We start from the raw sequence: 14,785 nt of genomic DNA, 5'->3' as shown, positions 1-14,785 counted from the left end.
ATTATTTGGCTGTTCCATCATAAGCATTCTTCTCATTATTCTCTTCTCAGTGGTGAAGGATGGGGGAGCAGGGAGGTAATGATTAGCACCTTGCCTGTAGGTTGAGTCTTGGGACCTCCTGGGTAGGCTTAGGTGTGCTGGCTGGTGTAACCAGCTCAGAGATTGGTAGTAGGTACAAAGAGTCCCTTTTTTTGTCCTTATAGACACTGTACTGACTTGTATCTGTCATGTCATATTTGTTTCTGTGCTTCATAATTTGAGAGGTGTGGGTCTTGGGGGTTTTTAGCACATTTCAAACAATCTACCTGATGGCAAGTTAGGATTACATATCTGTCTGTAACTGCCAGGGCTCCTCCAACACGATGAAAAAATCCACCACCGACAACAAAAAAAATTCCCAACTCAGTTATAACACTGGCTGTCTTCCAGTCCTCTGCTGTAGTAAGTATTTGGTAGGAACTTTGTTACTTAATTCTCAGTTTTCTCCTGAAATCTTCCAGAAGTAGCAGATAAACCTGGTAACTTAATGCCTTTGATTTATTGATTTGTTCCAGCAACTTCTCTCTTGAGTCTTCAATCTATGACCTCTCCTTATCTTTGATATTTGGAAAGTGTGAGTCTCTCGTTTAGATACCACTCCAGCACCCTCTAAGTGAAGACTGATGCAAATAAATCATTTAGATTCTTGGCAATGTCTTTATTGTCTTTAATTGTTTCTTCTACTTGTTTTGGGTTACCTGCCCATTATCTCCACTTTCTGCTTTTGGTGTACTGAGCAAATGTTCATTTTCAGTTTTAACTTCCTACTGTTTGCTCTTCAGATTCCCTCTTAGCTTTCTCAAAGTCCATCTTAACTGTTACATACCTTCCTTTCAGCTTTACAGAGTTTTATTTGCATTCTCTGATAGTTTCCTGTTATTTGGCCTGAATAACTTCTAAAATTTCCTATTTAGTCATATCAACATTTCCTTGTCATTGTCTTCCATTCATCCAAGGGATACCATACTCCATAGCTGTCTTATCAGCCCTTTCTATTTTAATCTGAGGATTTCAGGTTTTTTAGTCCTTTTTTTAGAGCTATTGATTCTTTAAAAAGAAAATTATGTTTTTGTTTTTAAATTTACCTTGAATGTCACCCTACTAGGTTTTGAGGTATTTTCCTCTTTCACCTTCCTAAATGTGAAATTTTTCTAATTTCCTAATTAGGGGATCAGAAATAAAGTATTACAGAAATTGGGCTCTGTATCTCCCTTCTGTATCTCCCTTTTCCCTCTCCACTACAAAACATTGACATTTAGGAGTCATTGCAAACTTTTCAAGTCCCAAAGCCAAAACTGTATATTTTCCAGCACCTTTTGACATCCGACCACTATCAGACATAATTATTATTCCAAATAATAACCTGCTACCTGGTACCTAGTCCTCCTATTTTTGTTTTCATGCTTCATCCTGTGATGTAACAGGCTCTGCAAGTCCAAGTTTTGGATGAAACACTTATTTGATACCTTATCATACCCTTCTGATATGTTTCCATGATTTTTCTCTGTTGTCACAGTAGATATATCTATATATAGAGATATATACACACATCTTCAAAAGTTTGGCTGTAGTTTCCATCATATCTCTTTCTCTCGAAGATCATCTACCATTTGCCTACACAGAAAATGTCTTTGTTTATCTGGGATAGTTCTTAGTATCTATCAGGTTTTTTCCCAAGTCCTAGCTGTAGTAATTCCTTCCAGCCTTGCTAGTTTTCCTATGCAAACAATCTGGTCCCACTTCATAATCTGCTATTTTTTTTTTCTGTTTGTAATCATTATCCTGGATGCCATGGCATAAAGGAATCAGCAGCTGTACCTGCAGTTCCATCGCCCTAGTTAGACTGAATCTGACATATGCTGCCATTACTCCTACTGATTTTTTACCTGGTTGGCTTCATGTGGTTTGTTGGTAAATCATAAGCTGCATTTTCCTTTTACTGCAACAAGCAGAGGCACTTTGTAGTGTTATTTGCAGTAACTGTTGCAGCATTGTAAGCCCTGTGTTAGAGGGAAAAGCACAAAAACCTCGTCAAAACCATAGCTGCTATTTCTTTCCACAGGGGAAAATAAGGCCCTAGCACAGCTGAACAGTTTTATAAATGCCCTGCACAAAGCACATTGCACATCATTTTCTGGTAGGTATAATCATACATCGTCCAATTAAATATGAAAAATACATTTCTAATGTTCTCATTTTTATGTGCAGTTCTACCCAGAAGATAATGCATTTCCTTCTCTGTCTTGCCAGTTTCCCCCATTACTCCAGCCTGCCTAATAGCCCCATCTGTTTTCAGCTGAGAAAGATTAATGGCCAGAAGCACTGGGAGTCCTGGCAAATCAGCAGAGATATTACTCTTAGGCATTGCTCAGAACATTCCTTCCTGCTCTGCCATATACTGTATGGGTGTTCCTCAGGTTTCAGGGCAGCAGCAGCAGAACACAGCAAGCTCAGCAAGTGGGGTGAGTGTCATTATTTATGAACTTCAACCGGTCTAACACTTTCAGTGGTGGGAGTGCTAGAAAGAGAATGTATCATTGTTAGCTCAAAACATATTTCAATATTAGGGAAAAAAAAGCAGCTAAGTTTCTGCAACTCCACTAGGTGAAACTAGAACAAATAAGTCGCTAGTCGAAAATGCCAGCCAATAATCTGGTATTTCCACTGCAGCATTGAAAATGCAGAAGCATTGATAGCTCAGTGAAGTAATTTTTACAGTAGTAATTAATAATGTATATTTAGATGGTGTGTTTACATCCAAACACTTAGGTGTATTGTGGATTATATGAAGATTGTATATTGTTTCACGATATGAAATTGCTTGGAAAAGCTGCTGGCTGTGCACAGCAAATAATTGCTCAGGAAATGCTTACAAACCTGGATTTAGAAAAATCTTGTTTTTATAAGACTTTGGTTTTATGAGTAGTTAGACACTCCCAAAACAGAACATAAAGTCCTTGAGAATTTCAAAAGGAGCTGTGTATGGGTCAGTTGGCTGGAACGTTTTCCTCTTACCCTTACTTGGGATTTGGGGTTTGTTTACAGAGAAGAATTATGATGTTGAGTTGAAAAAAATAATCTGGGAATTAGAAAGCCAGCCAGATATTTATTTATGTGGTCATTCATATGAACATATTTGTTCAGACCTGTTAGTGGCTACTCCAGTGGAAGTGTTAGGTCACTGAAAGTGTCAGGATGCAAACAATCTGAAGCCCAGGCTTAGAATTTATTATCTGTTCAGTCATTGTGTGTGGCTTCTCCTCATATGGTAAGAGCAGCTTGCTCGCTTCCAGCACATTACTATTTCTGTTGGGTTAAAATGTTTTAAATCTCTGCAGCATGAATTTGTGGAAGTCACTGCACAGTTAGGAAAGGCTGCATTTGAGAGCTCCATGGTCCACTGCCACAAGACACAAAATTACATTCCCAAAGAAACAGTTCTGACCTGAGGGTAATTGTCTGACCAGGGATTTAGACACCCTTACCAGATATGTTCAAGAAGAGGTCCCCAAACATATTAGGCCAGGTAATTCAAACCAAGCTTAGCCTATTTCTGAGTATTATGGCGACATAATTGAGACTCAGTGGAAGTGTGAATTTTCAGCATTAACAATTACATCACAAGTCTTGTGATAAGGCTGCAAATTCAATCACATGAAAGTTAGAAGATCTGAAATTTCAAGTTGGTGGTGGTGTTGGTGATTTGCTCATAAAACTTCTATCTGTTCCCTCACACATATATAGTAGGATGTAGTCTGTGCACAATTCTTCATTCAGGTTTTTTTGAGGGAGTTCTCTTTCTTTCTCTGCAGAGAATGCATAATATTTGGGTGAATGAAGCAGCTGGGTGTATGATACTTCTTTGTACTACTTCTTTCATTGAGGTTTTCATAATATGATAGCAGTCTTAATTTTGAGCAAAGACAGACTTTTTTTCTTTCCCCAAAGTATAGGTATAAACTGATTTAGGAAAATCAATTATCCCTATGCTCTCAGGCTTTCAGAGCAGAACACCTGCAGTTCTGTTCTGCAGGCTTTTCTCATGTGGAAGGGATCCTGTGAAGCTGATGGAAATCACACATTCAGAGGCCTTGTAGCACTCACCCCCAGGCTACAAATGCTAACAGCTGAACTTGCAAGAGTGATGAATCCCAGCTCTGTCCAAGCATGTCTGCTCCATCACTGGGACCACTCTAAGGACTATGAGCAGTCTGTCAGGTAAGCAAAGAAATATGAAGTAAATAATTGCAGGTGGGGTATGATGGGTTTGTTTTAAGTAGCCAGATTTTCAGAGGACTGAGGAAGACATAAGCATTTTGAAGTCCTTCAGAAGATCTGTTCATAGGATGTGTGGGCTGGACTAACCCCATTCTGGATTTGTGGCATTTCTTAACGAACACTGGCCAATGCGTCCTGCCTGCAGTAAATTGTATGGATTGTAAAATTCTTGAAAGCACTGACAGTAAACTATTCACAGCTCAAAGATATTTAATTTGTTTCAATTCTTTGGATTCCCACACTGATCCTTTGGTGCCCTTAAGAAAAAGGAAAAAAAGAAAAAATATAGTAGAAGCTTGATAACAGTAGGAGTCTTGACTATCCAGCCATTCCTGAATTGTCAGCACTGAGGTCAATGGTTGGGACAAAGCTAGAGTTAGTGATGTTCATAGAATTTCTTCTTTTGATCTGCCTGTGGAACTCTGGTTCCAGCAGTGCTTTCCAGTGATGCTATAAGAGAAGGAAGAGCTGTCCAATGCAGATTGATCCATGAATTCTTCATCCAGTCAGACCTCACCATCAGCAGCAGGAAGGAAGGGGCACCACCACGTGGGACTGTTTGTAGATGGCAATAGTGAGTTCAGTATGAAATCTCTTATTCTGATGATAGATTTCACCAAGCTCTTCTGCATTTTTCATGTACACTTGCTGTGACAGAGGCGCCTTGGGGTGAGGAAAAGATGGGACTCAGCAGTTTGCTGGTCCAGAATGAGAACAAGAGATGTGTGTATTTTCCCTTGACACCTTGCTTAGTGTTTATTAATTATATTAGCACCAGTTAATCCAGCTGACCTGAGACTCAGTGTTCAGGCCAGGCAGTAAGCTTCTGCTGTGTTGACAAGAGAATAGACAGATAAGCAAAATTATGTTTTCCATCCATAACATCAATGAATATTTCCATACAGGTTCAAATGGCTCACAGAGAGTTTACATCTTGTATTTTTCACTGTTAAGTCTTCTTCAAAGAACAGCAAAGGCAATTTAAAAAAATAAAAAGCTATTGAGTACTGTAAGGACCCACAAGGATTAACATTCACAGAGAGTCATCAATATGAAATATCCACCAAGTTAACCTTCCAGCTTCTGTCATAAATGCAGAGAATACAGGCACTATCATCATCTTTCTCTTTACGCTTCATAGAGCAAAAAAAAAATACATGTACTAAAAAACAACTCTGAATCACATCACCCAAGACACAAATATTTTCTAAATTTTAGTGCTTTCATTTCCATTTTCATAAGTGAAATTAAAAGTTTGCAAAATATTTTTTATTAATCTTATTCAATTTAGGTATTTATATTCAAAGTTGAACATGAGCCAGCAGTGCCCTGGCAGCCAGGAGGGCCAACCCTGTCCTGGGGGGCATTGGGCACAGCGCGGCCAGCCAGGCAAGGGAGGGATTGTCCTGCTCTGCTCTGCACTGGGGCAGCCTCACCTCCAGTGCTGGGGGCAGGTTCGGGTGCCACAGTGTAATAAAGATCCAGAAAGATGCTGAAGGGTTTAGAGGGGAAGCCATAGGAGGTGTCTGAGATAATTTGGCTTTTTCAACCTGGAAAAGATGGAACTTGGGGGCAGACCTCACTGCAATTAAAACTTCCTAAGGAGGGAAAGCGGAGGAGCAGACACTGATCTCTTCTCTCTGGTGACCAGTGACAGAACCCAGGGAATGGCCTGAAGTTGTGTCAGGGGAGGTTTAGGTTTGATATCAGGAGAAGTTCTTCACCCAGAGGGTGTTTGGGCACTGGAACAGGCTCCCCAGGGAAGTGGTCACAGCACCAACCCTGACAAAGATCAAAAAGCATTTTGACAATATTCTAAGGCACATGGTGTGACTCTTGGGGATGGTCCTGTCCAGTGCCAGGAGTTGGACCTGGTGGTCCTTGTGGATCTTTTCCAACTTATAACATTCTGTGATTCTATTCTATTTATTTTAATATGTTGCCGCTTTCTTCTGCATCTGTCAGACTTGAAAACATTACAGCATTGTCTGTGGAGAAGAACAGAACTGATGGGCCATTGAGTTGTCCTCCATGTTAGTGCAGGGAAAGTCTTTTCTGTAGCCTGGGGGATTTTTTTATTAGTTTGTGCTATCACAGGTTTTATTTCTACCTTAGCTGTGTCTCCTCCAATAAGTATGAAAGTCTACTGGCTCATACCAGACCACTGCATGATTTCAGTACTGAGCAGTGTTTCTCACATGTCACCTAAACCTCCGCACAAATTTATTCTGCAGGGTTTTTTTTTTCAATTTTAATCTTCAAGCTACACCTGATAAAAAATTCATCATTTTAAAGCTGTAAAAACGGGTTCACTATGTTTTGGTTTATTTTTAACATACTCATTTTGTTCAAAGTCTTCTGTCTACTACATCCATAGACCTTCCAGGAAAATACTGTTTTGAGAGAAAGAGCGTAATTGTAAATAGTCCTGTGTGGCTGGAATCAGCAGCACTATGAGGGTTAGTAATCTACTCAAGTCAGGAATTTTAGCACAGGTTTCCAGTATTTACAAATTTCCCTATTTCTGTAGGGTTCCATTTCAGGATCCTTCTTCAGCCAGCCCATTCTTGCGTTTTCCACTTTTTCTCCTTGTTCCCATCTGCTGCAGCCCCAAATCCTACCTTAGGTTGGTGTTGACTGGCATTTTAAAGACAATGTATACAACATCCACAGTGCTGAGATCTGATTATTATACAGAGAAAAGACACCTCCCCATTACTGGCTACCTTAAACTATCAATAACATGTTAAATTAAAAAAAAAAGAAAAAAGTGGGAGGGGAGGAGAGGAGAGGAGAGGAGAGGAGAGGAGAGGAGAGGAGAGAGAATGCTTAGGCTTCAAATGCCATTAATGCAAAAACAAAACTTAATCCACTTCTCCTCTCCAGGGTACCCAAAACCTGATGAAAAGTAGCACCAAAGTGATCTGAATACCAAATGAATCTCACAATGCCAGAATCCTTAGTTCTTAGGTGCCCAGCTACAACCATTCAGGCCCTGATTCAGCCCATACAACTTGGCAGCTGTCTTGAGACCCATGGTGTAGGAGTTGGTCACAGAGTCATGGAATCATTTAGGTAGGAAGAGACATCTATGATCAAGTCCAACCATTAACCTAACACTGCCAAGTCCACCACTAAGCCATGTCCCTAAGTGCTACACCTACTCATCTTTTAAATACTTCCAGGGATGGTGACACTTCCTGGGCAGCCTTTTCTGGTGATTGACATCCCTTTCAGTCCCCTTTGTTTCCTTTGAGAGTCAAGGGAATGAACAGGACTTCAGAAGAGGGCATTTCAGTTCACTTCAGCAGCACATCACCCCTTGCTCTGTGAGTAGCAGAAAGGGTTACCGTGCTGGTGGTGAGCACCAGTTTTAGAGTTGCCACATACTCATTTAAGATTGCAGGTGTCAAAATCCCCTGGAAACTAAGCAGTAAGTGCTACAAGGCCTTCTACTCAGTATTAGCTGACAAACTTGAGAACAACAATCCATGTGACAGAAAAGGTGTGGGTGGATCAGCCACAGGAGGGGGGTGATTTGTGGACTCCAGAGACTGTGCTGCATGTTGTGACAGACAGTTTGTGTTAAGAGCAGAAAAGCACTCATTTTCAGCCCAAAACCGTGGGCTTCATAATGGTGGGTAAAATATTACCCCTAGCATTGGTGGTCGGGTTGTGCCAGGTCTGTGGCAGTGTGCCAGCCAGCACATTTCCAACAGTGCAGGTAAGAAGCTGTGGGAAAGGGGTAAAATCCCCCAACAGTGGCTTTTCACGTGTTTCTTCTTAAGACTCAAACTTCATTCTTTTTCTCTCATGGCCAAGGTGATTGTACATTCTCCAGGGGAAAACTGGAGTTCCATGACCTTTAGGGTGAGCTGTGCATGAAACAAGGCTTGTGGCATTGAAGATTCTGACTTTCCAACTCAGCACCTTGAATTTCCCAATATATTACCTGACTGGCTGTCTTTCTGCTTCAACTCTTCTGTTTCTCTCCCCAGCTTGGGGAAAGACTTTTAAGTAATGTTTCAGGAAAGAGAAAAGGAACATGTGTCTTCTTTCCTTATGCTGCCTCATCTCCCAAGCACCTCGCCCTCCAGACTGAGGCAATTTGCATTTAACACAAACCACTTAATTTACACATAAACTTCAGTCCGTGTGTAAGTTTTCTAGGTGACAATTTTATTGGGGAAAATGCTGTTTAGATTGTGTGTGCAAAGTAAATGGCTTGTAAATATTTAAAAAAAGGTTAATTTTCAATTGTGCAATAAAATTGTGAAATAATCCTCTCAATTCCTTTCCAGCGTCTGTCTTGACACGTGCTGATTTTAAGAGCATACCATTGTTTCTTCAGATGGGAACAAAAGGAAAGAGGTCATGAGCTGTTTTGCTTTCCACTTTAAGCTTTTTATTACTTTTTAATTTTTGCATTGTCATTCCCTTTAAGTTGGTTTATCCCTCCAACCCTGGTTCAATCAGACACATTAGTACCAGGCTGTTGCCACTGAAGACAGGTGAGTCATCATCTGCTCCGAGTTAATCATGTTTATCTGCTTTACTTGACCTTGACCTTCCTCCTGCTGTTGTCTCTCTGTAATGAAAGCCAAAACTTTGGCAGATGGGGGCAGCTTATTCAGTTCCTGTGTAAGGATGACAACAAGCAGATGGATCCTCTGCAATGGATGGCAGCTCACCACCAGCATGGCAGCAAATCTAACACGTTAGTATTGCAAAGGCTTCATGTGCTGTGTGGCAGCATGGATTTTACATTATATAGGAGTCCTTCTGCTGATAATGGGAAAAAAAAAACTAATCAAAAACCAGAAGCCTTCACTTTTCTTACTTAACCCTTGCTGATGGGTTTTTCAGGTGCTCAGAGCTGCAACTGCCCCTCCCCTAATGTAACTTACAGCTGGTGTATCCTTGAGCACTAATAGGCAGAACCATGGGGCTACAGCTCTCTCCCTTCCTGCTTCCTTTCTACTTGGTGGCCTACAGCCTCTGCAGACATTCATTGTCAAGAAAGGAGATCGGGGCAAGAATGGGAAGAAAGGTCAGCTGCATAATTCTTTGTGGTTTGTTTTGGTCTTCTTTTAAACCAGAATTCAAAGTAGATTCAACTATAAAAGTGTGTTTGCTGGGGATGACAACACAGAATTTACTTTCATAGGGACATCATAAAAAATTGGATGTCCCTGGATGTAGGACATGGAGCATCTCTCAAAGATTGGATAGAATATAAAGAAAAACTAGTGTAAGTGGGGAAGCTTGCTGAATTTTTATGGTGTTTTTGGACAACTGCAGAATGAAATAGGTTTTTTTGGAGTACATTAATGGGCTGCAAGTCCAACAGGAGTTAGAAAAAGAGGGCTTTGGATTCATTATCAGAAACATAAATACTTGGAAAAGCATATATACGTATATATATAAATGGGTGGGAAAATAATTGGCAAAAAAGGAAGATGAAGGACTGAAAATGTACAAATGGGAGTTTTATAAGCTCAACTCTGCAGTCATTGTAGAGAAAAAGAAAACCTGCAGGTGTAACTCCCTTAAATTCCCTGACTTTGCAGCAAGGCAAAGCTGGCTTGCACTGGGAAATGAATGATTGAGCAGGTGCAGGAAGTGAATGGCATTAACTGTGTAAATAGCAGCCGCTTTTCAATAATCAGGCTCCCAGAAGGGATCCTCTGCTTTTGCCATTTCCATATTACCCACAACCCTTCCAATCCCTCCACCTCTGACAAATCAGAAATAAAGAACAGTGCTTCCTTTAGGATTTATGTTGGTTATTAATACTCCAGGACTGGTGCAGTAGGGCAGATCACAGTGTGTTCCGCCTGGGCTCAAAAGTTACATTTCATCAGAAGGGGGAAGTTGAGTTCCCAAGATAGAAGTAGTGATGGGGCTTTCATTCCATGCCGACTCTCCTCCGGGCTCTCTCTCTCTGTCTGTGTGATTTCTGGTGGTCTTTGTGTAACTACATTCATCTTCAAGCTGTTTTAAAAGAGGACAGACAGATGTGGGATGTGTGTGTGCTTGCTACCTCAGGGTATGTTATGCTGCTCAAGAGCCAGGTGTTAGCCTGGAGATGTTGATGAGAATTCTAGCCATTCAAGTGGCGTGAAAGAGGGCTATATATCTCCCTAATTTGCCACTTGAGTTTCCATCCCAGGTTTCCACAGACCAAATTTGATTACAGTTCCTTTATTTTCCTGCCACACAGCAGCACAGTCTACGATTTCCCTCCTTTTTCCCCCTGCCCAAATTATACCTAAAGAATAATGTTGCATGATGGTAGTATGAGTCACATGCTCTACCTTGACTTGTATGGCAAGGTACCCAGAGCCTGCATGGAAAACGAAAATAAAAACCTCATTCACCTACCAAAGTGTGGATTTCATAACCCAGATGCTGGGATGTCCTAAAACCTTGAGCCTCAGTAATTTTGTGTTGCAGCATAAATAAAAGCATAGCTTATTCACAGCAAAGCTGAAAAGGGGGTGTCAGTTGTACAAACACAAGTACTGCCTGTGGTGAAACCACAGGTATCAGCTGGTCACTGAATACCAGACTTTGTATACCAGGAAAAAAAATAGTATTTTGCTGACATTTACCCCCCAGTCTGGCTCCAGAGCTGACAATTTCAGGTGGTAAATGGCAACAACCCCTCAGAGTTCTTGTTCCAAGCTTTTGCTGATACAGCTCCTTCAGTTATGCCGGTTTCTGATTTTGAAGGTTAATTTTGCAATTATAACTGCTGTACACATTTTGCTAAACAAAAGCCACTGTTTTGAAGTGGCCACCAGAGAGAAGATTGAACAACTCTAATGGGTTCAATTCATTCTCTGCTTCAGGGCATAACAACATTTCTTAGAAGCAGTTGTTCCTCTTTCCTGAACCGCACAGGCAAGTGTGAGAATCCATATACAGTTGCCTTTCCTTTATCATGCCCTTGGATTTGTCTTGCACAGGAGAACTCTCATGTATTTCTTGCTGAGAAGAGCTCTTTCATGTTGTTTTCAGGGAGCAGCCCACCTGTTATGGCCCTGTTAGTCTCATCACTGCTCCTAGAGAGACCCAAGTCCTTGTCCTTTCTCACCTGGTTACTCTCTCGTTTCTGGGGGAGCACATGTGCATACCCACACATCTGCTCATTACCTTCTCAGGTTGGGCAATGTTTGCAACAAGTGTGAAACCTTAGGTTTGTGGTGAAGAAATTGGGAGATCTGTACTACTGCTGTATATTTTACTGATGTGCTAGTTTGTAGTAATCTGGAGGAAGTTTGTGAAATTGGGTTTGTCCATCAGGACTGCCTGGGCAAACCATAAGGGAATCTTAAAGCAACAAAGCAACATTGAGGCACTCACAGGCAAACCACTTTCTGAGACTGCAGGCTCATCACAGGTGTGTGTCTGTCAGTCCTCAGAGGGTCAGCAAAAGGAAACACAGATGAGATGCTCCCTGAACACAAATCAGTCAGCTCAGTTCCAAAATAACAGTTATAGTAGTGTATAAGCATCACACTCAGAGGGCTGCCACAGTGCTCCATCAAACAGCAGAGACAGCTTTCAAGGACCAGAAATGTCACTTTGTACTGACAGCATTTATTTATTTATTCCTCTATTAAAATTTTTTTGAACCTAACACTGCCTATTCTCAAGCCTTAAGCAGCATTCTTCCTTGGAGCTCATTTCTTGTTTCAGTGACAATGTCTTCAGCCTGTCTTCACTTCTCTTTGTGTTTTCCCATTATGCAGTGGCTGCCCAGGTGATGAGGCTGTGTATTCTCATTTGGGTAAGCTGAAAACCTACAAACCACAGGACATTTCAAGCTGGGGACAACTCATGGTAAATTCCTCCTTGCTCCGTGTGCTACTGCACTCACAGAGGTGGTTTTTGCACAATGTCCCTCTGAGGTGCTGCTGGCTGGCAGAGAGTGTGGGAAACCTTGTGTTATTTCAGTGAGGCTCCATGGTTTCCCTGGGATTTCTAGGAAGGGAGAGAGCAGTGGCACAAACCTGTGTCACTGTGTTCCCATCCAGTGAACCCATCAACACAGCAGCATGATGCTTTTTTTCTCCAGCACAGATGGGGGGTTTGGCACCATACATTGAGGCAGTTCATGGATCAGAACTTCTCTGTCTGGGAATTGCCTTGCTGTAGGAACATCTGCCTATGTGTAGTCTGGCTTAATTTCATTGTATTCCCCCTGCAGTGAGGAAGTTTTTTAGAAACAGTCCACCTGTTCTGTTCATTGCAGCTGAGTGTGAGGCATAGGACTTTAACTTCAAACATCCTTTAAAATAACAAGATGCTTAATTTTCAGCTGGAGCCTTTAAAAGTCCTTCTGCTGCTGTGCTACAGCTACTCCTCTCAGCTACAACACAACACAGCAGAGACCCAACAGTTTATCTGCCCTTTCCCAGCACACTGAGGAGCTGTCACAGCCCTGACCCTGAGCTGGATGACTGCTTTCTTCACATCTCTGGCTGTCAGGAAAGGCAGGAACTGGGAGCTGGATGCCCCTTTCAGCTCAGTGTCTCAAGTTTTGTGGTTATTTATCACACCTGAATCTTTGTAAAATGTCTGTTTCATGAGAAACAGATTTTAAATTGGATGGTTCATAGGTTTGATTAAGAAAAGTGATTAGTATGGCAGGGAAAGCATGTTAGTCAAAGATTTTTAACCCAGCTGTTGTGTGGAAAAAAATTGAATGGGATTCTACTGCAGATTCCAGCACTCAATGCAGTTTGCTTTACAAGCTGTTGCAAAGCTGAAGGCACAGGAACTGGAGCATTTGGTTATTGACAGGGAAAATATTTCAGCCTGTCACATCTCTGCTTGACTTTGACTAGAAGAGAGAGGTGCAGGGCCGTGTATGTTCATGTGTTGTGACAAGATGAGACATGCTTGACTGGGTCTCTCCGTTTGGGGAAGAGACGCCATGCCAAATTTTCCAAGAAGCAGTGGTCTGCTGACTGCCAAGATGGAGGTGTTGTGGAGAGGGATTTTGTAGGTACTTTCATTGCTGTACCTATCCCAACTGCAGAGTTCAGATGGGATCAAGACGAGAAGCAAATGCTGAAACCCTGTGCTAAAGGCTGTAATATTTTGTGTCCTCTGAACATTCATCCTTTGTACAGAGTCCTTGATGTAGGAAAGAGGGCTTAGCCCATTATAGAGCTGAGTTATCTGAAGCAAGTTGAGGTTGTTGTTGCAAACTGTGAGGGTGGTGAGACACTGGAACAGGCTGCGCAGAGAAGCCTTGGATGCTTCATCACTGGAAGTGTTCAGAGCCAGTATGGATGGGGCTTTGAGCAACCTAATCTAGTGGAAGATGTCCCAAACCATGGCAGGGGGGTTTGAACTAGATATAAACACCTTTTAAGCTCCTTTCCAACCCAAACAATTATTTGATTCATTTAAACTCATCCAACTCATAGAGAAATTCTTGCAGTTCTCGCCCATCACTGCCCTACTCTGCCCAAGCACCTGCTTGAATTTCTCCTCTGTTGGCACGTCAGTCCCAACTTCTTCTGGGAGTTCAGCAAGCCCAGGCACTCCCCTGCTCTTTCAAGTGCTCTCTCTGCACACCAGGTCTCCTGCCCTTGTCTCTCTTAGCTGTGCTCTGTTCCTGTCACTACATAAAGCAGTCCATATTGCCATGACCTGAAGCTTCAGGTCATACACAAGCAATATTTTATTATGTAATGCCTGAAAACTCTTGCAACAATACAAAACTTGACTGCTTTGCTTTAGGGGACAGCTGACAGGAGAGGCAATAAATAGCCTGAAAGAATGACCATGGCTGTAGCTCCTAGGTGAGTGAGTTCACATCCACCTCTGTTCTGTGCTGTGTTAGCTGGGACTGCAGTTCTGCTTGGCACCATTAAGGATGTCAAGCTGCACAGTCAGGGGCTCAACAGGCACAGTCAGGGGCTCAACCAGGCATACTTTAAAGTACAGAGAAATCATGCAGCACAAAACTGCTTATCATTTACCTGCCTCACAGCTGAAAGGCGGTGGATAACAGCTCAGACCATTGTACATAGCAAGTGGTTCAGGAAAGCCAATTGCATGGCTGTGGGGCTGATGAAAAATAAAAAGGTTTTGTATTGAATGGGCCAGACGTGCACTTTCAGGTCCCTGTTTCCCCATGCCATGGCACACAGAGCTGCTCAGGGCTGCATCAGTAAAAGGGCAAGCACAATCACTGCTATAGTGCCACAGGCCTGCAAAGGGGAAATATCCTATTTAATTCACACTTTTCAGATAGTGTTGGGACACTGGCTGGCAGACAGGGCCACCCTGTTTGGTTTTGGAGTGGTGTGTACGTGGGCTGGCATTGCCCTCTGCTGGCTGCTGCCCCGGGTGGGTAATGATGGGCATACATCAAAGGGAGACTTGGCCAGCTTTCTTGTCCTGCTCTTCAGTCTCTCCTTCCCTCTTTATGATACATAGCCTAAGA

This window comes from Geospiza fortis, unplaced genomic scaffold (assembly GCF_000277835.1).
Source record: "Geospiza fortis unplaced genomic scaffold, GeoFor_1.0 scaffold173, whole genome shotgun sequence".
Lineage (NCBI taxonomy): Eukaryota > Metazoa > Chordata > Aves > Passeriformes > Thraupidae > Geospiza > Geospiza fortis.
The sequence above is the reverse complement of the archived record's forward strand: the minus strand, read 5'-3'. Positions refer to the sequence as shown.